General features: G+C 44.6%; 26 non-coding genes across 26 annotated transcripts; all 26 read left to right on the top strand.

The window, feature by feature from the left end:
* The first annotated feature begins 268 nt into the window (after positions 1-268).
* Positions 269-354, top strand: TRNAR-UCU (transfer RNA arginine (anticodon UCU)). The gene is given in 2 exon segments: positions 269-305; positions 319-354. It is a non-coding gene; the product is annotated as a tRNA-Arg (tRNA).
* Positions 355-970: 616 nt separating this feature from the next.
* On the top strand, positions 971-1056 carry TRNAR-UCU (transfer RNA arginine (anticodon UCU)). Its single transcript is given in 2 exon segments — positions 971-1007; positions 1021-1056. It is a non-coding gene; the product is annotated as a tRNA-Arg (tRNA).
* A 617-nt stretch (positions 1057-1673) lies between these two features.
* On the top strand, positions 1674-1759 carry TRNAR-UCU (transfer RNA arginine (anticodon UCU)). Its single transcript is given in 2 exon segments — positions 1674-1710; positions 1724-1759. It is a non-coding gene; the product is annotated as a tRNA-Arg (tRNA).
* Positions 1760-2375: 616 nt separating this feature from the next.
* TRNAR-UCU (transfer RNA arginine (anticodon UCU)) lies at positions 2376-2461 on the top strand. Its single transcript is given in 2 exon segments — positions 2376-2412; positions 2426-2461. It is a non-coding gene; the product is annotated as a tRNA-Arg (tRNA).
* A 616-nt stretch (positions 2462-3077) lies between these two features.
* TRNAR-UCU (transfer RNA arginine (anticodon UCU)) lies at positions 3078-3163 on the top strand. The gene is given in 2 exon segments: positions 3078-3114; positions 3128-3163. It is a non-coding gene; the product is annotated as a tRNA-Arg (tRNA).
* Positions 3164-3778: 615 nt separating this feature from the next.
* On the top strand, positions 3779-3864 carry TRNAR-UCU (transfer RNA arginine (anticodon UCU)). The gene is given in 2 exon segments: positions 3779-3815; positions 3829-3864. It is a non-coding gene; the product is annotated as a tRNA-Arg (tRNA).
* Positions 3865-4480: 616 nt separating this feature from the next.
* TRNAR-UCU (transfer RNA arginine (anticodon UCU)) lies at positions 4481-4566 on the top strand. The gene is given in 2 exon segments: positions 4481-4517; positions 4531-4566. It is a non-coding gene; the product is annotated as a tRNA-Arg (tRNA).
* A 613-nt stretch (positions 4567-5179) lies between these two features.
* On the top strand, positions 5180-5265 carry TRNAR-UCU (transfer RNA arginine (anticodon UCU)). The gene is given in 2 exon segments: positions 5180-5216; positions 5230-5265. It is a non-coding gene; the product is annotated as a tRNA-Arg (tRNA).
* Positions 5266-5877: 612 nt separating this feature from the next.
* TRNAR-UCU (transfer RNA arginine (anticodon UCU)) lies at positions 5878-5963 on the top strand. The gene is given in 2 exon segments: positions 5878-5914; positions 5928-5963. It is a non-coding gene; the product is annotated as a tRNA-Arg (tRNA).
* Positions 5964-6579: 616 nt separating this feature from the next.
* On the top strand, positions 6580-6665 carry TRNAR-UCU (transfer RNA arginine (anticodon UCU)). Its single transcript is given in 2 exon segments — positions 6580-6616; positions 6630-6665. It is a non-coding gene; the product is annotated as a tRNA-Arg (tRNA).
* Positions 6666-7281: 616 nt separating this feature from the next.
* On the top strand, positions 7282-7367 carry TRNAR-UCU (transfer RNA arginine (anticodon UCU)). The gene is given in 2 exon segments: positions 7282-7318; positions 7332-7367. It is a non-coding gene; the product is annotated as a tRNA-Arg (tRNA).
* A 616-nt stretch (positions 7368-7983) lies between these two features.
* Positions 7984-8069, top strand: TRNAR-UCU (transfer RNA arginine (anticodon UCU)). The gene is given in 2 exon segments: positions 7984-8020; positions 8034-8069. It is a non-coding gene; the product is annotated as a tRNA-Arg (tRNA).
* Positions 8070-8684: 615 nt separating this feature from the next.
* TRNAR-UCU (transfer RNA arginine (anticodon UCU)) lies at positions 8685-8770 on the top strand. Its single transcript is given in 2 exon segments — positions 8685-8721; positions 8735-8770. It is a non-coding gene; the product is annotated as a tRNA-Arg (tRNA).
* A 616-nt stretch (positions 8771-9386) lies between these two features.
* On the top strand, positions 9387-9472 carry TRNAR-UCU (transfer RNA arginine (anticodon UCU)). The gene is given in 2 exon segments: positions 9387-9423; positions 9437-9472. It is a non-coding gene; the product is annotated as a tRNA-Arg (tRNA).
* A 613-nt stretch (positions 9473-10085) lies between these two features.
* TRNAR-UCU (transfer RNA arginine (anticodon UCU)) lies at positions 10086-10171 on the top strand. The gene is given in 2 exon segments: positions 10086-10122; positions 10136-10171. It is a non-coding gene; the product is annotated as a tRNA-Arg (tRNA).
* Positions 10172-10783: 612 nt separating this feature from the next.
* Positions 10784-10869, top strand: TRNAR-UCU (transfer RNA arginine (anticodon UCU)). Its single transcript is given in 2 exon segments — positions 10784-10820; positions 10834-10869. It is a non-coding gene; the product is annotated as a tRNA-Arg (tRNA).
* A 358-nt stretch (positions 10870-11227) lies between these two features.
* On the top strand, positions 11228-11313 carry TRNAR-UCU (transfer RNA arginine (anticodon UCU)). Its single transcript is given in 2 exon segments — positions 11228-11264; positions 11278-11313. It is a non-coding gene; the product is annotated as a tRNA-Arg (tRNA).
* A 616-nt stretch (positions 11314-11929) lies between these two features.
* On the top strand, positions 11930-12015 carry TRNAR-UCU (transfer RNA arginine (anticodon UCU)). Its single transcript is given in 2 exon segments — positions 11930-11966; positions 11980-12015. It is a non-coding gene; the product is annotated as a tRNA-Arg (tRNA).
* A 613-nt stretch (positions 12016-12628) lies between these two features.
* On the top strand, positions 12629-12714 carry TRNAR-UCU (transfer RNA arginine (anticodon UCU)). The gene is given in 2 exon segments: positions 12629-12665; positions 12679-12714. It is a non-coding gene; the product is annotated as a tRNA-Arg (tRNA).
* A 614-nt stretch (positions 12715-13328) lies between these two features.
* TRNAR-UCU (transfer RNA arginine (anticodon UCU)) lies at positions 13329-13414 on the top strand. Its single transcript is given in 2 exon segments — positions 13329-13365; positions 13379-13414. It is a non-coding gene; the product is annotated as a tRNA-Arg (tRNA).
* Positions 13415-15688: 2274 nt separating this feature from the next.
* Positions 15689-15774, top strand: TRNAR-UCU (transfer RNA arginine (anticodon UCU)). The gene is given in 2 exon segments: positions 15689-15725; positions 15739-15774. It is a non-coding gene; the product is annotated as a tRNA-Arg (tRNA).
* Positions 15775-16389: 615 nt separating this feature from the next.
* On the top strand, positions 16390-16476 carry TRNAR-UCU (transfer RNA arginine (anticodon UCU)). Its single transcript is given in 2 exon segments — positions 16390-16426; positions 16441-16476. It is a non-coding gene; the product is annotated as a tRNA-Arg (tRNA).
* A 616-nt stretch (positions 16477-17092) lies between these two features.
* TRNAR-UCU (transfer RNA arginine (anticodon UCU)) lies at positions 17093-17178 on the top strand. The gene is given in 2 exon segments: positions 17093-17129; positions 17143-17178. It is a non-coding gene; the product is annotated as a tRNA-Arg (tRNA).
* Positions 17179-17794: 616 nt separating this feature from the next.
* On the top strand, positions 17795-17880 carry TRNAR-UCU (transfer RNA arginine (anticodon UCU)). Its single transcript is given in 2 exon segments — positions 17795-17831; positions 17845-17880. It is a non-coding gene; the product is annotated as a tRNA-Arg (tRNA).
* A 616-nt stretch (positions 17881-18496) lies between these two features.
* On the top strand, positions 18497-18582 carry TRNAR-UCU (transfer RNA arginine (anticodon UCU)). The gene is given in 2 exon segments: positions 18497-18533; positions 18547-18582. It is a non-coding gene; the product is annotated as a tRNA-Arg (tRNA).
* A 615-nt stretch (positions 18583-19197) lies between these two features.
* Positions 19198-19283, top strand: TRNAR-UCU (transfer RNA arginine (anticodon UCU)). Its single transcript is given in 2 exon segments — positions 19198-19234; positions 19248-19283. It is a non-coding gene; the product is annotated as a tRNA-Arg (tRNA).
* The last annotated feature ends 97 nt before the right edge of the window (positions 19284-19380 follow it).

Below are 19380 nucleotides of genomic sequence, written 5' to 3'. Positions count from 1 at the left end.
TTTGAGAGCACTGGTCTGCGGTATAAACCGCCCGTCCTTGGGCCTCACTGGTCAAAGTACATTAATGAGACTACGGTGCTTTGCATGCTGTTAAGTTGACACTTATAAATATCTAGAAAACAAGGAGCCACACCAATGTTATAAATCTGAACTTTCGTCTTTAGCCTGACAATGATCACCCGCTAGATGTTGTGTTTTTGTAGGATTCTTTCACAAGAGCCATTCACATGTCAGCTCAACAAACGATTTGGTAGACTCATTGGTAGTAGGCTCTGTGGCGCAATGGATAGCGCATTGGACTTCTAGAAGAGCATAGTGATTCAAAGGTTGTGGGTTCGAGTCCCACCAGAGTCGAATTTTGGACCAAACCTGAAGTACAATCTTTGTGTCCAATCTTAAATGGAGTCTGTTTCAGAACCCAGCCCTGCAGATAGATAGGTTAACATCACCTGAATTCAAGGGTATTTCCCTCTTGCGGATGGTTGTTTGCCTTGGCAAGAAATCTCTGCCTTTTTTGGCAAAATGCAAAGGAGCGCTTTGAAGCAACAAGGGCGTGGCCGCTAGGTACTAGCCTTAATTCGAAGGTTGTGGGTTGGAGTCCCTCCAGAGTCAAATTTTGGACCATTTTTGATAGTAAAAGTTGTATATTCTCAGGCCATTTTCCAACGGTGCTAAGGACAGAATCGGGCTTCATAGCCAAGGTTTGAGAGCACTGGTCTGCGGTATAAACCGCCCGTACTGGGGCCTCACTGGTCAAAGTACATTAATGAGACAACGGTGCTTTGCATGCTGTTAAGTTGACTCTTATAAATATCTAGAAAACAAGGAGCCACACCAATGTTATAAATCTGAACTTTCGTCTTTAGCCTGACAATGATCACCCGCTAGATGTTGTGTTTTTGTAGGATTCTTTCACAAGAGCCATTCACATGTCAGCTCAACGAACGATTTGGTAGACTCATTGGTAGTAGGCTCTGTGGCGCAATGGATAGCGCATTGGACTTCTAGAAGAGCATAGTGATTCAAAGGTTGTGGGTTCGAGTCCCACCAGAGTCGAATTTTGGACCAAACCTGAAGTACAATCTTTGTGTCCAATCTTAAAGGGAGTCTGTTCCAGAACCCAGCCCTGCAGACAGATAGGTTAAACATCACCTGAATTCAAGGGTATTTCCCTCTTGCGGATGGTTGTTTCCGTTGGCAAGAAATCTCTGCCTTTTTTGTCAAAATGCAAAGGAGCGCTTTGAAGCAACAAGGGCGTGGCCGCTAGGTAATAGCTTTGATTTGAAGGTTGTGGGTTGGAGTCCCTCCAGAGTCAAATTTTGGACCATTTTTGATAGTAAAAGTTGTATATTCTCAGGCCATTTTCCAACGGTGCTAAGGACAGAATCGGGCTTCATAGCCAAGGTTTGAGAGCACTGGTCTGCGGTATAAACCGCCCGTCCTTGGGCCTCACTGGTCAAAGTACATTAATGAGACTACGGTGCTTTGCATGCTGTTAAGTTGACACTTATAAATATCTAGAAAACAAGGAGCCACACCAATGTTATAAATCTGAACTTTCGTCTTTAGCCTGACAATGATCACCCGCTAGATGTTGTGTTTTTGTAGGATTCTTTCACAAGAGCCATTCACATGTCAGCTCAACAAACGATTTGGTAGACTCATTGGTAGTAGGCTCTGTGGCGCAATGGATAGCGCATTGGACTTCTAGAAGAGCATAGTGATTCAAAGGTTGTGGGTTCGAGTCCCACCAGAGTCGAATTTTGGACCAAACCTGAAGTACAATCTTTGTGTCCAATCTTAAATGGAGTCTGTTTCAGAACCCAGCCCTGCAGATAGATAGGTTAACATCACCTGAATTCAAGGGTATTTCCCTCTTGCGGATGGTTGTTTGCCTTGGCAAGAAATCTCTGCCTTTTTTGGCAAAATGCAAAGGAGCGCTTTGAAGCAACAAGGGCGTGGCCGCTAGGTACTAGCCTTAATTCGAAGGTTGTGGGTTGGAGTCCCTCCAGAGTCAAATTTTGGACCATTTTTGATAGTAAAAGTTGTATATTCTCAGGCCATTTTCCAACGGTGCTAAGGACAGAATCGGGCTTCATAGCCAAGGTTTGAGAGCACTGGTCTGCGGTATAAACCGCCCGTACTGGGGCCTCACTGGTCAAAGTACATTAATGAGACAACGGTGCTTTGCATGCTGTTAAGTTGACTCTTATGAATATCTAGAAAACAAGGAGCCACACCAATGTTATAAAGCTGAGCTTTCATCTTTAGCCTGAAAATGATCACCCGCTAGATGTTGTGTTTTTGTAGGATTCTTTCACAAGAGCCATTCACATGTCAGCTCAACAAACGATTTGGTAGACTCATTGGTAGTAGGCTCTGTGGCGCAATGGATAGCGCATTGGATTTCTAAAAGAGCATAGTGATTCAAAGGTTGTGGGTTCGAGTCCCACCAGAGTCGAGTTTTGGACCAAACCTGAAGTACAATCTTTGTGTCCAATCTTAAAGGGAGTCTGTTCCAGAACCCAGCCCTGCAGATAGATAGGTTAACATCACCTGAATTCAAGGGTATTTCCCTCTTGTGGATGGTTGTTTCCGTTGGCAAGAAATCTCTGCCTTTTTTGGCAAATGCAAAGGAGCGCTTTGAAGCAACAAGGGAGTGGCCGCTAGGTACTAGCCTTAATTTGAAGGTTGTGGGTTTGGAGTCCCTCCAGAGTCAAATTTTGGATCATTTTTGATAGTAAAAGTTGTATATTCTCAGGCCATTTTCCAACGGTGCTAAGGACAGAATCGGGCTTCATAGCCAAGGTTTGAGAGCACTGGTCTGTGGTATAAACCGCCTGTCCTGGGGCCTCACTGGTCAAAGTACATTAATGAGACTACGGTGCTTTGCATGCTGTTAAGTTGACTCTTATGAATATCTAGAAAACAAGGAGCCACACCAATATTATAAAGCTGAGCTTTCATCTTTAGCCTGAAAATGATCACCCGCTAGATGTTGTGTTTTTGTAGGATTCTTTCACAAGAGCCATTCACATGTCAGCTCAACAAACACTTTAGTAGACTTGATGTACGTAGGCTCTGTGGCGCAATGGATAGTGCATTGGACTTCTAGAAGCGCATAGTGATTCAAAGGTTGTGGGTTCGAGTCCCACCAGAGTCAAGTTTTGGACCAAACCTGAAGTACAATCTTTGTGTCCAATCTTAAAGGGAGTCTGTTCCAGAACCCAGCCCTGCAGATAGATAGGTTAACATCACCTGAATTCAAGGCTATTTCCCTCTTGCGGATGGTTGTTTCCGTTGGCAAGAAATCTCTGCCTTTTTTGGCAAATGCAAAGGAGCGCTTTGAAGCAACAAGGGCGTGGCCGCTAGGTAATAGCCTTGATTTGAAGGTTGTGGGTTGGAGTCCCTCCAGAGTCAAATTTTGGACCATTTTTGATAGTAAAAGTTGTATATTCTCAGGCCATTTTCCAACGGTGCTAAGGACAGAATCGGGCTTCATAGCCAAGGTTTGAGAGCACTGGTCTGCGGTATAAACCGCCCGTCCTTGGGCCTCACTGGTCAAAGTACATTAATGAGACTACGGTGCTTTGCATGCTGTTAAGTTGACTCTTATAAATATCTAGAAAACAAGGAGCCACACCAATGTTATAAATCTGAACTTTCGTCTTTAGCCTGACAATGATCACCCGCTAGATGTTGTGTTTTTGTAGGATTCTTTCACAAGAGCCATTCACATGTCAGCTCAACGAACGATTTGGTAGACTCATTGGTAGTAGGCTCTGTGGCGCAATGGATAGCGCATTGGACTTCTAGAAGAGCATAGTGATTCAAAGGTTGTGGGTTCGAGTCCCATCAGAGTCAAGTTTTGGACCAAACCTGAAGTACAATCTTTGTGTCCAATCTTAAAGGGAGTCTGTTCCAGAACCCAGCCCTGCAGACAGATAGTTAAACATCACCTGAATTCAAGGGAATTTCCCTCTTGCGGATGGTTGTTTCCGTTGGCAAGAAATCTCTGCCTTTTTTGTCAAAATGCAAAGGAGCGCTTTGAAGCAACAAGGGCGTGGCCGCTAGGTACTAGCCTTGATTTGAAGGTTGTGGGTTGGAGTCCCTCCAGAGTCAAATTTTGGACCATTTTTGATAGTAAAAGTTGTATATTCTCAGGCCATTTTCCATCGGTGCTAAGGACAGAATTGGGCTTCATAGCCAAGGTTTGAGAGCACTGGTCTGCGGTATAAACCGCCCGTCCTGGGGCCTCACTGGTCAAAGTACATTAATGAGACTACGGTGCTTTGCATGCTGTTACGTAGACTCTTATGAATATCTAGAAAACAAGGAGCCACACCAATATTATAAAGCTGAGCTTTCATCTTTAGCCTGAAAATGATCACCCGCTAGATGTTGTGTTTTTGTAGGATTCTTTCACAAGAGCCATTCACATGTCAGCTCAAAAAACTATTTAGTAGACTTGTTGTACGTAGGCTCTGTGGCGCAATGGATAGCGCATTGGACTTCTAGAAGAGAGTAGTGATTCAAAGGTTGTGGGTTCGAGTCCCACCAGAGTCGAATTTTGGACCAAACCTGAAGTACAATCTTTGTGTCCAATCTTAAATGGAGTCTGTTTCAGAACCCAGCCCTGCAGATAGATAGGTTAACATCACCTGAATTCAAGGGTATTTCCCTCTTGCGGATGGTTGTTTGCTTTGGCAAGAAATCTCTGCCTTTTTTGGCAAAATGCAAAGGAGCGCTTTGAAGCAACAAGGGCGTGGCCGCTAGGTACTAGCCTTAATTTGAAGGTTGTGGGTTGGAGTCCCTCCAGAGTCAAATTTTGGACCATTTTTGATAGTAAAAGTTGTATATTCTCAGGCCATTTTCCATCGGTGCTAAGGAAAGAATTGGGCTTCATAGCCAAGGTTTGAGAGCACTGGTCTGCGGTATAAACCGCCCGTCCTGGGGCCTCACTGGTCAAAGTACATTAATGAGACAATGGTGCTTTGCATGCTGTTAAGTTGACTCTTATGAATATCTAGAAAACAAGGAGCCACACCAATATTATAAAGCTGAGCTTTCATCTTTAGCCTGAAAATGATCACCCGCTAGATGTGTTTTTGTAGGATTCTTTCACAAGAGCCATTCACATGTCAGCTCAACAAACTATTTAGTAGACATGTTGTACGTAGGCTCTGTGGCGCAATGGATAGCGCATTGGACTTCTAGAAGAGCATAATGATTCAAAGGTTGTGGATTCGAATCCCACCAGAGTCGAGTTTTGGACCAAACCTGAAGTACAATCTTTGTGTCCAATCTTAAAGGGAGTCTGTTCCAGAACCCAGCCCTGCAGATAGATAGGTTAACATCACCTGAATTCAAGGGTATTTCCCTCTTGCGGATGGTTGTTTCCGTTGGCAAGAAATCTTTGCCTTTTTTGGCAAATGCAAAGGAGCGCTTTGAAGCAACAAGGGCGTGGCCGCTAGGTAATAGCCTTGATTTGAAGGTTGTGGGTTGGAGTCCCTCCAGAGTCAAATTTTGGACCATTTTTGATAGTAAAAGTTGTATATTCTCATGCCATTTTCCAACGGTGCTAAGGACAGAATCGGGCTTCATAGCCAAGGTTTGAGAGCACTGGTCTGCGGTATAAACCGCCCTTCCTTGGGCCTCACTGGTCAAAGTACATTAATGAGACTACGGTGCTTTGCATGCTGTTAAGTTGACTCTTATAAATATCTAGAAAACAAAGAGCCACACCAATGTTATAAATCTGAACTTTCGTCTTTAGCCTGACAATGATCACCCGCTAGATGTGTTTTTGTAGGATTCTTTCACAAGAGCCATTCACATGTCAGCTCAACAAACGATTTGGTAGACTCATTGGTAGTAGGCTCTGTGGCGCAATGGATAGCGCATTGGACTTCTAGAAGAGCATAGTGATTCAAAGGTTGTGGGTTCGAGTCCCACCAGAGTCAAGTTTTGGACCAAACCTGAAGTACAATCTTTGTGTCCAATCTTAAAGGGAGTCTGTTCCAGAACCCAGCCCTGCAGATAGATAGGTTAACATCACCTGAATTCAAGGGTATTTCCCTCTTGCGGATGGTTGTTTACGTTGGCAAGAAATCTCTGCCTTTTTTGGCAAAATGCAAAGGAGCGCTTTGAAGCAACAAGGGCGTGGCCGCTAGGTACTAGCCTTGATTTGAAGGTTGTGGGTTGGAGTCCCTCCAGAGTCAAATTTTGGACCATTTTTGATAGTAAAAGTTGTATATTCTCAGGCCATTTTCCATCGGTGCTAAGGACAGAATTGGGCTTCATAGCCAAGGTTTGAGAGCACTGGTCTGCGGTATAAACCGCCCGTCCTGGGGCCTCACTGGTCAAAGTACATTAATGAGACTACGGTGCTTTGCATGCTGTTACGTTGACTCTTATGAATATCTAGAAAACAAGGAGCCACACCAATATTATAAAGCTGAGCTTTCATCTTTAGCCTGAAAATGATCACCCGCTAGATGTTGTGTTTTTGTAGGATTCTTTCACAAGAGCCATTCACATGTCAGCTCAACAAACGATTTAGTTGAGTCATTGGTAGTAGGCTCTGTGGCGCAATGGATAGCGCATTGGACTTCTAGAAGAGAGTAGTGATTCAAAGGTTGTGGGTTCGAGTCCCACCAGAGTCGACTTTTGGACCAAACCTGAAGTACAATCTTTGTGTCCAATCTTAAATGGAGTCTGTTCCAGAACCCTGCCCTGCAGATAGATAGGTTAACATCACCTGAATTCAAGGGTATTTCCCTCTTGCGGATGGTTGTTTCCGTTGGCAAGAAATCTCTGCCTTTTTTGGCAAAATGCAAAGGAGCGCTTTGAAGCAACAAGGGCGTGGCCGCTAGGTACTAGCCTTAATTTGAAGGTTGTGGGTTGGAGTCCCTCCAGAGTCAAATTTTGGACCATTTTTGATAGTAAAAGTTGTATATTCTCAGGCCATTTTCCAACGGTGCTAAGGACAGAATCGGGCTTCATAGCCAAGGTTTGAGAGCACTGGTCTGCGGTATAAACCGCCCGTACTGGGGCCTCACTGGTCAAAGTACATTAATGAGACAACGGTGCTTTGCATGCTGTTAAGTTGACTCTTATGAATATCTAGAAAACAAGGAGCCACACCAATGTTATAAAGCTGAGCTTTCATCTTTAGCCTGAAAATGATCACCCGCTAGATGTTGTGTTTTTGTAGGATTCTTTCACAAGAGCCATTCACATGTCAGCTCAACAAACGATTTGGTAGACTCATTGGTAGTAGGCTCTGTGGCGCAATGGATAGCGCATTGGATTTCTAAAAGAGCATAGTGATTCAAAGGTTGTGGGTTCGAGTCCCACCAGAGTCGAGTTTTGGACCAAACCTGAAGTACAATCTTTGTGTCCAATCTTAAAGGGAGTCTGTTCTAGAACCCAGCCCTGCAGATAGATAGGTTAACATCACCTGAATTCAAGGGTATTTCCCTCTTGTGGATGGTTGTTTCCGTTGGCAAGAAATCTCTGCCTTTTTTGGCAAATGCAAAGGAGCGCTTTGAAGCAACAAGGGAGTGGCCGCTAGGTACTAGCCTTAATTTGAAGGTTGTGGGTTTGGAGTCCCTCCAGAGTCAAATTTTGGATCATTTTTGATAGTAAAAGTTGTATATTCTCAGGCCATTTTCCAACGGTGCTAAGGACAGAATCGGGCTTCATAGCCAAGGTTTGAGAGCACTGGTCTGTGGTATAAACCGCCTGTCCTGGGGCCTCACTGGTCAAAGTACATTAATGAGACTACGGTGCTTTGCATGCTGTTAAGTTGACTCTTATGAATATCTAGAAAACAAGGAGCCACACCAATATTATAAAGCTGAGCTTTCATCTTTAGCCTGAAAATGATCACCCGCTAGATGTTGTGTTTTTGTAGGATTCTTTCACAAGAGCCATTCACATGTCAGCTCAACAAACACTTTAGTAGACTTGATGTACGTAGGCTCTGTGGCGCAATGGATAGTGCATTGGACTTCTAGAAGCGCATAGTGATTCAAAGGTTGTGGGTTCGAGTCCCACCAGAGTCAAGTTTTGGACCAAACCTGAAGTACAATCTTTGTGTCCAATCTTAAAGGGAGTCTGTTCCAGAACCCAGCCCTGCAGATAGATAGGTTAACATCACCTGAATTCAAGGCTATTTCCCTCTTGCGGATGGTTGTTTCCGTTGGCAAGAAATCTCTGCCTTTTTTGGCAAATGCAAAGGAGCGCTTTGAAGCAACAAGGGCGTGGCCGCTAGGTAATAGCCTTGATTTGAAGGTTGTGGGTTGGAGTCCCTCCAGAGTCAAATTTTGGACCATTTTTGATAGTAAAAGTTGTATATTCTCAGGCCATTTTCCAACGGTGCTAAGGACAGAATCGGGCTTCATAGCCAAGGTTTGAGAGCACTGGTCTGCGGTATAAACCGCCCGTCCTTGGGCCTCACTGGTCAAAGTACATTAATGAGACTACGGTGCTTTGCATGCTGTTAAGTTGACTCTTATAAATATCTAGAAAACAAGGAGCCACACCAATGTTATAAATCTGAACTTTCGTCTTTAGCCTGACAATGATCACCCGCTAGATGTTGTGTTTTTGTAGGATTCTTTCACAAGAGCCATTCACATGTCAGCTCAACGAACGATTTGGTAGACTCATTGGTAGTAGGCTCTGTGGCACAATGGATAGCGCATTGGACTTCTAGAAGAGCATAGTGATTCAAAGGTTGTGGGTTCGAGTCCCATCAGAGTCAAGTTTTGGACCAAACCTGAAGTACAATCTTTGTGTCCAATCTTAAAGGGAGTCTGTTCCAGAACCCAGCCCTGCAGACAGATAGTTAAACATCACCTGAATTCAAGGGAATTTCCCTCTTGCGGATGGTTGTTTCCGTTGGCAAGAAATCTCTGCCTTTATTGTCAAAATGCAAAGGAGCGCTTTGAAGCAACAAGGGCGTGGCCGCTAGGTACTAGCCTTGATTTGAAGGTTGTGGGTTGGAGTCCCTCCAGAGTCAAATTTTGGACCATTTTTGATAGTAAAAGTTGTATATTCTCAGGCCATTTTCCATCGGTGCTAAGGACAGAATTGGGCTTCATAGCCAAGGTTTGAGAGCACTGGTCTGCGGTATAAACCGCCCGTCCTGGGGCCTCACTGGTCAAAGTACATTAATGAGACTACGGTGCTTTGCATGCTGTTACGTAGACTCTTATGAATATCTAGAAAACAAGGAGCCACACCAATATTATAAAGCTGAGCTTTCATCTTTAGCCTGAAAATGATCACCCGCTAGATGTTGTGTTTTTGTAGGATTCTTTCACAAGAGCCATTCACATGTCAGCTCAAAAAACTATTTAGTAGACTTGTTGTACGTAGGCTCTGTGGCGCAATGGATAGCGCATTGGACTTCTAGAAGAGAGTAGTGATTCAAAGGTTGTGGGTTCGAGTCCCACCAGAGTCGAATTTTGGACCAAACCTGAAGTACAATCTTTGTGTCCAATCTTAAATGGAGTCTGTTTCAGAACCCAGCCCTGCAGATAGATAGGTTAACATCACCTGAATTCAAGGGTATTTCCCTCTTGCGGATGGTTGTTTGCTTTGGCAAGAAATCTCTGCCTTTTTTGGCAAAATGCAAAGGAGCGCTTTGAAGCAACAAGGGCGTGGCCGCTAGGTACTAGCCTTAATTTGAAGGTTGTGGGTTGGAGTCCCTCCAGAGTCAAATTTTGGACCATTTTTGATAGTAAAAGTTGTATATTCTCAGGCCATTTTCCATCGGTGCTAAGGAAAGAATTGGGCTTCATAGCCAAGGTTTGAGAGCACTGGTCTGCGGTATAAACCGCCCGTCCTGGGGCCTCACTGGTCAAAGTACATTAATGAGACAATGGTGCTTTGCATGCTGTTAAGTTGACTCTTATGAATATCTAGAAAACAAGGAGCCACACCAATATTATAAAGCTGAGCTTTCATCTTTAGCCTGAAAATGATCACCCGCTAGATGTGTTTTTGTAGGATTCTTTCACAAGAGCCATTCACATGTCAGCTCAACAAACTATTTAGTAGACATGTTGTACGTAGGCTCTGTGGCGCAATGGATAGCGCATTGGACTTCTAGAAGAGCATAATGATTCAAAGGTTGTGGATTCGAATCCCACCAGAGTCGAGTTTTGGACCAAACCTGAAGTACAATCTTTGTGTCCAATCTTAAAGGGAGTCTGTTCCAGAACCCAGCCCTGCAGATAGATAGGTTAACATCACCTGAATTCAAGGGTATTTCCCTCTTGCGGATGGTTGTTTCCGTTGGCAAGAAATCTTTGCCTTTTTTGGCAAATGCAAAGGAGCGCTTTGAAGCAACAAGGGCGTGGCCGCTAGGTAATAGCCTTGATTTGAAGGTTGTGGGTTGGAGTCCCTCCAGAGTCAAATTTTGGACCATTTTTGATAGTAAAAGTTGTATATTCTCATGCCATTTTCCAACGGTGCTAAGGACAGAATCGGGCTTCATAGCCAAGGTTTGAGAGCACTGGTCTGCGGTATAAACCGCCCTTCCTTGGGCCTCACTGGTCAAAGTACATTAATGAGACTACGGTGCTTTGCATGCTGTTAAGTTGACTCTTATAAATATCTAGAAAACAAAGAGCCACACCAATGTTATAAATCTGAACTTTCGTCTTTAGCCTGACAATGATCACCCGCTAGATGTGTTTTTGTAGGATTCTTTCACAAGAGCCATTCACATGTCAGCTCAACAAACGATTTGGTAGACTCATTGGTAGTAGGCTCTGTGGCGCAATGGATAGCGCATTGGACTTCTAGAAGAGCATAGTGATTCAAAGGTTGTGGGTTCGAGTCCCACCAGAGTCAAGTTTTGGACCATTTTTGATAGTAAAAGTTGTATATTCTCAGGCCATTTTCCAACGGTGCTAAGGACAGAATCGGGCTTCATAGCCAAGGTTTGAGAGCACTGGTCTGCGGTATAAACCGCCCGTCCTGGGGCCTCACTGGTCAAAGTACATTAATGAGACTACGGTGCTTTGCATGCTGTTACGTTGACTCTTATGAATATCTAGAAAACAAGGAGCCACACCAATATTATAAAGCTGAGCTTTCATCTTTAGCCTGAAAATGATCACCCGCTAGATGTTGTGTTTTTGTAGGATTCTTTCACAAGAGCCATTCACATGTCAGCTCAACAAACGATTTAGTTGAGTCATTGGTAGTAGGCTCTGTGGCGCAATGGATAGCGCATTGGACTTCTAGAAGAGAGTAGTGATTCAAAGGTTGTGGGTTCGAGTCCCACCAGAGTCGACTTTTGGACCAAACCTGAAGTACAATCTTTGTGTCCAATCTTAAATGGAGTCTGTTCCAGAACCCTGCCCTGCAGATAGATAGGTTAACATCACCTGAATTCAAGGGTATTTCCCTCTTGCGGATGGTTGTTTCCGTTGGCAAGAAATCTCTGCCTTTTTTGGCAAAATGCAAAGGAGCGCTTTGAAGCAACAAGGGCGTGGCCGCTAGGTACTAGCCTTAATTTGAAGGTTGTGGGTTGGAGTCCCTCCAGAGTCAAATTTTGGACCATTTTTGATAGTAAAAGTTGTATATTCTCAGGCCATTTTCCAACGGTGCTAAGGACAGAATCGGGCTTCATAGCCAAGGTTTGAGAGCACTGGTCTGCGGTATAAACCGCCCGTACTGGGGCCTCACTGGTCAAAGTACATTAATGAGACAACGGTGCTTTGCATGCTGTTAAGTTGACTCTTATGAATATCTAGAAAACAAGGAGCCACACCAATGTTATAAAGCTGAGCTTTCATCTTTAGCCTGAAAATGATCACCCGCTAGATGTTGTGTTTTTGTAGGATTCTTTCACAAGAGCCATTCACATGTCAGCTCAAAAAACTATTTAGTAGACTTGTTGTACGTAGGCCCTGTGGCGCAATGGATAGCGCATTGGACTTCTAGAAGAGAGTAGTGATTCAAAGGTTGTGGGTTCGAGTCCCACCAAAGTCAAGTTTTGGACCAAACCTGAAGTACAATCTTTGTGTCCAATCTTAAAGGGAGTCTGTTGCAGAACCCAGCCCTGCAGATAGATAGGTTAACATCACCTGAATTCAAGGGTATTTCCCTCTTGCGGATGGTTGTTTCCGTTGGCAAGAAATCTCTGCCTTTTTTGGCAAAATGCGAAGGAGGGCTTTGAAGCAACAAGGGCGTGGCCGCTAGGTAATAGCCTTGATTTGAAGGTTGTGGTTTGGAGTCCCTCCAGAGTCAAATTTTGGACCATTTTTGATAGTAAAAGTTGTATATTCTCAGGCCATTTTCCAACGGTGCTAAGGACAGAATCGGGCTTCATAGCCAAGGTTTGAGAGCACTGGTCTGCGGTATAAACCGCCCGTCCTGGAGCCTCACTGGTCAAAGTACATTAATGAGACTACGGTGCTTTGCATGCTGTTAAGTTGACTCTTATAAATATCTAGAAAACAAAGAGCCACACCAATGTTATAAATCTGAACTTTCGTCTTTAGCCTGACAATGATCACCCGCTAGATGTGTTTTTGTAGGATTCTTTCACAAGAGCCATTCACATGTCAGCTCAACAAACGATTTGGTAGACTCATTGGTAGTAGGCTCTGTGGCGCAATGGATAGCGCATTGGACTTCTAGAAGAGCATAGTGATTCAAAGGTTGTGGGTTCGAGTCCCACCAGAGTTAAGTTTTGGACCAAACCTGAAGTACAATCTTTGTGTCCAATCTTAAAGGGAGTCTGTTCCAGAACCCAGCCCTGCAGATAGATAGGTTAACATCACCTGAATTCAAGGGTATTTCCCTCTTGCGGATGGTTGTTTCCGTTGGCAAGAAATCTCTGCCTTTTTTGGCAAAATGCAAAGGAGCGCTTTGAAGCAACAAGGGCGTGGCCGCTAGGTACTAGCCTTGATTTGAAGGTTGTGGGTTGGAGTCCCTCCAGAGTCAAATTTTGGACCATTTTTGATAGTAAAAGTTGTATATTCTCAGGCCATTTTCCATCGGTGCTAAGGAAAGAATTGGGCTTCATAGCCAAGGTTTGAGAGCACTGGTCTGCGGTATAAACCGCCGCGTCCTGGGGCCTCACTAGTCAAAGTACATTAATGAGACAACGGTGCTTTGCATGCTGTTAAGTTGACTCTTATGAATATCTAGAAAACAAGGAGCCACACCAGTATTATAAAGCTGAGCTTTCATCTTTAGCCTGAAAATGATCACCCGCTAGATGTGTTTTTGTAGGATTCTTTCACAAGAGCCATTCACATGTCAGCTCAACAAACTATTTAGTAGACATGTTGTACGTAGGCTCTGTGGCGCAATGGATAGCGCATTGGACTTCTAGAAGAGAGCAGTGATTCAAAGGTTGTGGGTTCGAGTCCCACCAGAGTCAAGTTTTGGACCAAACCTGAAGTTCAATCTTTGTGTCCAATCTTAAAGGGAGTCTGTTCCAGAACCCAGCCCTGCAGATAGATAGGTTAACATCACCTGAATTCAAGGGTATTTCCCTCTTGCGGATGGTTGTTTGCCTTGGCAAGAAATCTCTGCCTTTTTTGGCAAAATGCAAAGGAGCGCTTTGAAGCAACAAGGGCGTGGCCGCTAGGTACTAGCCTTGATTTGAAGGTTGTGGGTTGGAGTCCCTCCAGAGTCAAATTTTGGACCATTTTTGATAGTAAAAGTTGTATATTCTCAGGCCATTTTCCAACGGTGCTAAGGACAGAATCGGGCTTCATAGCCAAGGTTTGAGAGCACTGGTCTGCGGTATAAACCGCCCGTCCTGGGGCCTCACTGGTCAAAGTACATTAATGAGACTACGGTGCTTTGCATGCTGTTAAGTTGACTCTTATAAATATCTAGAAAACAAAGCGCCACACCAATATAAGATAAGATAAGATAAGATAATCCTTTAATAGTCCCACCTTGGGGAAATTTCAGCGTGTTACAGCAGCATAGTAATACAGATACAGGATAATACAGAGTAATATGTTACAGACGTAGACACACATAAGCTGAGAAGAGAAAATATACTAGGAGTCCATGGCAGCTAAGGAAAAACAGAAGAGAAAGAGGAAGACCTCATCGTCATCCTCATAATCATTAGTTCTCTGTGCGGAGTGCTCTTCGTTTGGTCTGATGTAGATTATACAGCCTGGTCGTAGTTGGAAGGAAGGACCTGCGATAGCGCTGCTTCTCACACTTGGGGTGAAGCAGACGGTCGCTTACAGTGCTGCCAAGTCCCATCAGGGTCCCATACATGGGGTGGGATTTGTTCTCCCGCATGGAGGTCACCACAGACAGTATCCTTCTGTCACCCACCACCTGTACTGGGTCCAAGGGGCTCCCCAGGACAGAGCTGGCCCTCCTGATCAGCCTGTCAAGTCTATTTCTGTCCCTGGTTGATATACTGCTTCCCCAGCAGGCCACACCGAAAAAGATGGCTGAGGCAACCACAGAGTTGAAGAAGGCCCTAAGAAGTGTCCCCCGGACTCCGAAGGCCCTCAGCCTCCTGAGCAGGTAGAGTCTGCTGTGGCCCTTTCTGTGCAGCGCCTCCAGGTGATCAGCCCAGTCTAGTTTATTATTGAGGAGCACGCCCAGGTACTTATAGGTTCTGACTATCTCAATACATGTTCCTTGGATCTCCACCGGGGTCGGAGCACCTCTCCGTTTACTAAAGTCCACCACCATCTCCTTGGTCTTCCCAGCATTAATCCTGAGCTGGTTCTGCTGGCACCATTCAACAAAATCCCGGTTTAAGTCTCTGTATTCCCTATCATCGCCATCAGTGATAAGACCGACTATAGCAGAGTCATCGGAGTACTTCTGTAAGTAACAGCTGGATGAGTTGTGCCTGAAGTCAGCAGTGTACAGTGTGAAGAGGAATGGGGCAAGAACTGTACCTTGAGGTGCCCCCGTACTACAGATCACAGTGTCAGACACACAGTCCTGGGCTCTCACATACTGAGGGCGGTTTGTCAGGTAGTCTAGGATCCAGTTGGACAGGTGATGGTCCACACCACCAAGGTTCAGCTTCTCCCTCAGTAGCCCTGGCTGAATGGTGTTGAACGCACTGGAGAAATCAAAGAACATTATTCTCACAGTGTTCCCGGGTTTCTCCAGGTGAGAGAGAGCTCTATGAAGAAGGTGGATGATGGCGTCATCTACCCCAATGCCTGGCCGGTAGGCAAACTGGAGGGGGTCCAGAGCGGAGCTCACTAGGGGGCGTAGGTGTGTCAGGACCAGTCTCTCTAGGACCTTCATCAGGTGGGATGTCAGTGCTACAGGTCGGTAGTCATTGTAGCCCATCGGGTTGGGTTTCTTTGGGACTGGTACCACGCAAGATGTTTTCCACAGTTGAGGTACTACCCCCAGCTTCAGGCTCATATTGTACATGTGCGTTATAATACCACACAGCTGGTCACTGCACATTTTAAGAACTCTTGCGCTTATACCATCAGGTCCCCCCGCTTTGTTCGCTCTAATATTCTTCATTTCCTTACACACCTGAGACTCCTGCAGGATCAGATATTATAAAGCTGAGCTTACGTCTTTAGCCTGAAAATGATCACCCGCTAGATGTTGTGTTTTTGTAGGATTCTTTCACAAGAGCCATTCACATGTCAGCTCAACAAACTATTTGGTAGACTCATTGGTAGACTCATTGGTAGTAGGCTCTGTGGCGCAATGGATAGCGCATTGGACTTCTAGAAGAGCATAATGATTCAAAGGTTGTGGGTTCGAGTCCCACCAGAGTCGAGTTTTGGACCAAACCTGAAGTACAATCTTTGTGTCCAATCTTAAAGGGAGTCTGTTCCAGAACCCAGCCCTGCAGATAGATAGGTTAACATCACCTGAATTCAAGGGTATTTCCCTCTTGCGGATGGTTGTTTCCGTTGGCAAGAAATCTCTGCCTTTTTTGGCAAATGCAAAGGAGCGCTTTGAAGCAACAAGGGCGTGGCCGCTAGGTAATAGCCTTGATTTGAAGGTTGTGGGTTGGAGTCCCTCCAGAGTCAAATTTTGGACCATTTTTGATAGTAAAAGTTGTATATTCTCAGGCCATTTTCCAACGGTGCTAAGGACAGAATCGGGCTTCATAGCCAAAGTTTGAGAGCACTGGTCTGCGGTATAAACCGCCCGTCCTTGGGCCTCACTGGTCAAAGTACATTAATGAGACTACGGTGCTTTGCATGCTGTTAAGTTGACTCTTATAAATATCTAGAAAACAAAGAGCCACACCAATGTTATAAATCTGAACTTTCGTCTTTAGCCTGACAATGATCACCCGCTAGATGTTGTGTTTTTGTAGGATTCTTTCACAAGAGCCATTCAAATGTCAGCTCAACAAACGATTTGGTAGACTCATTGGTAGTAGGCTCTGTGGCGCAAAGGATAGCGCATTGGACATCTAGATAGAGCATAGTGATTCAAAGGTTGTGGGTTCGAGTCCCACCAGAGTCGAGTTTTGGACCAAACCTGAAGTATAATCTTTGTGTCCAATCTTAAAGGGAGTCTGTTCCAGAACCCAGCCCTGCAGATAGATAGGTTAACATCACCTGAATTCAAGGGTATTTCCCTCTTGCGGATGGTTGTTTGCCTTGGCAAGAAATCTCTGCCTTTTTTGGCAAAATGCAAAGGAGCGCTTTGAAGCAACAAGGGCGTGGCCGCTAGGTACTAGCCTTAATTTGAAGGTTGTGGGTTGGAGTCCCTCCAGAGTCAAATTTTGGACCATTTTTGATAGTAAAAGTTGTATATTCTCAGGCCATTTTCCAACGGTGCTAAGGACAGAATCGGGCTTCATAGCCAAGGTTTGAGAGCACTGGTCTGCGGTATAAACCGCCCGTACTGGGGCCTCACTGGTCAAAGTACATTAATGAGACTACGGTGCTTTGCATGCTGTTAAGTTGACTCTTATGAATATCTAGAAAACAAGGAGCCACACCAATGTTATAAAGCTGAGCTTTCATCTTTAGCCTGAAAATGATCACCCGCTAGATGTTGTGTTTTTGTAGGATTCTTTCACAAGAGCCATTCACATGTCAGCTCAACAAACTATTTAGAAGACTTGTTGTACGTAGGCTCTGTGGCGCAATGGATAGCGCATTGGACTTCTAGAAGAGAGTAGTGATTCAAAGGTTGTGGGTTCGAGTCCCACCAGAGTCGAGTTTTGGACCAAACCTGAAGTACAATCTTTGTGTCCAATCTTAAAGGGAGTCTGTTCCAGAACCCAGCCCTGCAGATAGATAGGTTAACATCACCTGAATTCAAGGGTATTTCCCTCTTGCGGTTGGTTGTTTCCGTTGGCAAGAAATCTCTGCCTTTTTTGGCAAAATGCGAAGGAGCGCTTTGAAGCAACAAGGGCGTGGCCGCTAGGTAATAGCCTTGATTTGAAGGTTGTGGTTTGGAGTCCCTCCAGAGTCAAATTTTGGACCATTTTTGATAGTAAAAGTTGTATATTCTCAGGCCATTTTCCAACGGTGCTAAGGACAGAATCGGGCTTCATAGCCAAGGTTTGAGAGCACTGGTCTGCGGTATAAACCGCCCGTCCTGGGGCCTCACAGGTAAAAGTACATTAATGAGACTACGGTGCTTTGCATGCTGTTAAGTTGACTCTTATAAATATCTAGAAAACAATGAGCCACACCAATGTTATAAATCTGAACTTTCGTCTTTAGCCTGACAATGATCACCCGCTAGATGTTGTGTTTTTGTAGGATTCTTTCACAAGAGCCATTCAAATGTCAGCTCAACAAACGATTTGGTAGACTCATCGGTAGTAGGCTCTGTGGCGCAATGGATAGCGCATTGGACTTCTAGAAGAGCATAGTGATTCAAAGGTTGTGGGTTCGAGTCCCACCAGAGTCAAGTTTTGGACCAAACCTGAAGTACAATCTTTGTGTCCAATCTTAAAGGGAGTCTGTTCCAGAACCCAGCCCTGCAGATAGATAGGTTAACATCACCTGAATTCAAGGGAATTTCCCTCTTGCGGATGGTTGTTTCCGTTGGCAAGAAATCTCTGCCTTTTTTGGCAAAATGCAAAGGAGCGCTTTGAAGCAACAAGGGCGTGGCCGCTAGGTACTAGCCTTGATTTGAAGGTTGTGGGTTGGAGTCCCTCCAGAGTCAAATTTTGGACCATTTTTGATAGTAAAAGTTGTATATTCTCAGGCCATTTTCCATCGGTGCTAAGGACAGAATTGGGCTTCATAGCCAAGGTTTGAGAGCTCTGGTCTGCGGTATAAACCGCCCGTCCTGGGGCCTCACTGGTCAAAGTACGTTAATGAGACAACGGTGCTTTGCATGCTGTTAAGTTGACTCTTATGAATATCTAGAAAACAAGGAGCCACACCAATATTATAAAGCTGAGCTTTCATCTTTAGCCTGAAAATGATCACCCGCTAGATGTTGTGTTTTTGTAGGATTCTTTCACAAGAGCCATTCACATGTCAGCTCAACAAACTATTTAGTAGACTTGTTGTACGTAGGCTCTGTGGCGCAATGGATAGCGCATTGGACTTCTAGAAGCGCATAGTGATTCAAAGGTTGTGGGTTCGAGACCCACCAGAGTCAAGTTTCGGACCAAACCTGAAGTACAATCTTTGTGTCCAATCTTAAAGGGAGTCTGTTCCAGAACCCAGCCCTGCAGATAGATAGGTTAACATCACCTGAATTCAAGGGTATTTCCCTCTTGCGGTTGGTTGTTTCCGTTGGCAAGAAATCTCTGCCTTTTTTGGCAAATGCAAAGGAGCGCTTTGAAGCAACAAGGGAGTGGCCGCTAGGTAATAGCCTTGATTTGAAGGTTGTGGGTTGGAGTCCCTCCAGAGTCAAATTTTGGACCATTTTTGATAGTAAAAGTTGTATATTCTCAGGCCATTTTCCAACGGTGCTAAGGACAGTATCGGGCTTCATAGCCAAGGTTTGAGAGCACTGGTCTGCGGTATAAACCGCCCGTCCTTGGGCCTCACTGGTCAAAGTACATTAATGAGACTACGGTGCTTTGCATGCTGTTAAGTTGACTCTTATAAATATTTAGAAAACAAGGAGCCACACCAATGTTATAAATCTGAACTTTCGTCTTTAGCCTGACAATGATCACCCGCTAGATGTTGTGTTTTTGTAGGATTCTTTCACAAGAGCCATTCACATGTCAGCTCAACAAACGATTTGGTAGACTCATTGTACGTAGGCTCTGTGGCGCAATGGATAGCGCATTGGACTTCTAGAAGAGATTAAAGATTCAAAGGTTGTGGGTTCGAGTCCCACCAGAGTCGAGTTTTGGACCAAACCTGAAGTATAATCTTTGTGTCCAATCTTAAAGGGAGTCTGTTCCAGAACCCAGCCCTGCAGATAGATAGGTTAACATCACCT

Source organism: Leptodactylus fuscus, chromosome 3, assembly GCF_031893055.1.
Source record: "Leptodactylus fuscus isolate aLepFus1 chromosome 3, aLepFus1.hap2, whole genome shotgun sequence".
Taxonomy (NCBI): domain Eukaryota; kingdom Metazoa; phylum Chordata; class Amphibia; order Anura; family Leptodactylidae; genus Leptodactylus; species Leptodactylus fuscus.
Note: the sequence above shows the minus strand (reverse complement) of the source record. Positions and strands in the feature narration are given on the sequence as shown.